Source organism: Panthera onca, chromosome C1, assembly GCF_046562875.1.
Source record: "Panthera onca isolate mPanOnc1 chromosome C1, mPanOnc1 haplotype 2, whole genome shotgun sequence".
Taxonomy (NCBI): Eukaryota; Metazoa; Chordata; class Mammalia; order Carnivora; family Felidae; genus Panthera; species Panthera onca.
In genome coordinates, this window is record NC_138346.1 from 217,866,717 (window position 1) to 217,867,992 (window position 1,276).

The window sequence follows — 1,276 nt, forward strand, 5'->3', positions numbered from 1 at the left end:
GTTACATGCGACGGCAAGGTGAAGTGACCCGGCAGATGTGACCGAAGTCTCTAATTGGCGGCCTTTAAGTTCGTTAAAAGGGAGATGGTTCTGGGTGGGCCTGACCTAATCAGGTGAGCGCTTCAACTGAAAAGCCTAGAAGTCAGAGAAGAAAAAAGTCAGAGAGATTTGAAGCAGCAGATACTCCTCTGTTGACCTTGAGAAAATAAGCTGCCATATTGTAGAGGGGGGTGGGAAATCACATGGAAAGGAAGGGCAGGTGACCCCTAGGGGTTGAGGGTCTCAGTCCCACAACTGCAAGGAGCTGAATTCGTACGACAACCAGTGCATTGGGAAGAGGGACCCTGAGTCTATGACGCGAGAGCTATTGTGTGAGGTCATAAAGAGCATGTGGTCACCAGTTGACCTTCAGGCTGCTCAGCCAATGGACACTCATCACTCCCTCCCCCGTCCTTGGACAGTACATTCTGCTTGCCTCCCCCATTCCCAGAGGCTGCCCCAAAGATACAGCCTTGAGATAGCTTGTGTTGACAGCCTGTGGCTGGTATGTGTGATTGAACCCAGTTAAGGCCTCTATATAAAGCTTTGAGATTTGGTGGGGGAGTGGGGAGATCTGCTCGTCTCGGGGTGCCCCCTTGCTTATTGGAACTGCCACCCACCAATCTGGGGTGGTATGCTTCTTTCTTCGCCCTCTCCGTGCCCTTCAAGTGTGGGGGCCAGATTCAGATGGCATCCGAGGAGCTCCCAGCCCTGGCTGCCACCTTGATTTCAGCCTGGTGAGACCCTGAGCAGGGGACCCAGCTAACCTGGACCTTGGCTCTCGACCTTTGGAAACTGCAAGGTAATCATTTGTGTTGTTGCCAGCCTGCTAAATTGGTGGTAATTTGTTACGCAGCGTAGATCACTGATGCACATGCGAATTAATGCAAACTAGAGACTAGAAGGCACAGGGTCTTTGCACGGCAGGTGCTCAGTGAGCACAGCTCCACCCTCCCCTTCGTCCCAGAAGCTATGTGTCTCGAGCAAGGGCCGGGGGTAGACGTGAGGGCAGTGTGTTCAGGAGCACTTGGCTTCTCCGTCGATGCTGTCAGGTAGCCCAGGCCCTTGTTACTTAAGAAAAGTCAGCTGAGGTTGGTTTCCTTCCCCCGGCTCCCAAAGGCTCTTAAGAAGCCACCGCAGTCACACGATCCGCTAACTTCTCCCCCTGTAGGCGGAGAGGCTTAGAAATGAAAATATTTTGTCTCTTTCACACGGTGGGGGGGGGGGGGTGGGGGTG

General features: G+C 53.4%; 1 long non-coding RNA gene across 3 annotated transcripts in view; it reads left to right on the top strand.

Annotated features, from left to right (window-relative positions):
• The first annotated feature begins 239 nt into the window (after positions 1–239).
• The window catches only part of LOC132673284 (uncharacterized), a 4,847-nt gene continuing 3,810 nt past the window's right edge, over positions 240–1,276 (top strand). For all 3 annotated transcript variants that reach the window (XR_009607958.3, XR_009607959.3, XR_014138128.1), the window contains exons 1-2: positions 240–544; positions 709–841. This is a non-coding gene — a long non-coding RNA (uncharacterized LOC132673284). The remainder of the gene's footprint in view (positions 545–708; positions 842–1,276) is intronic.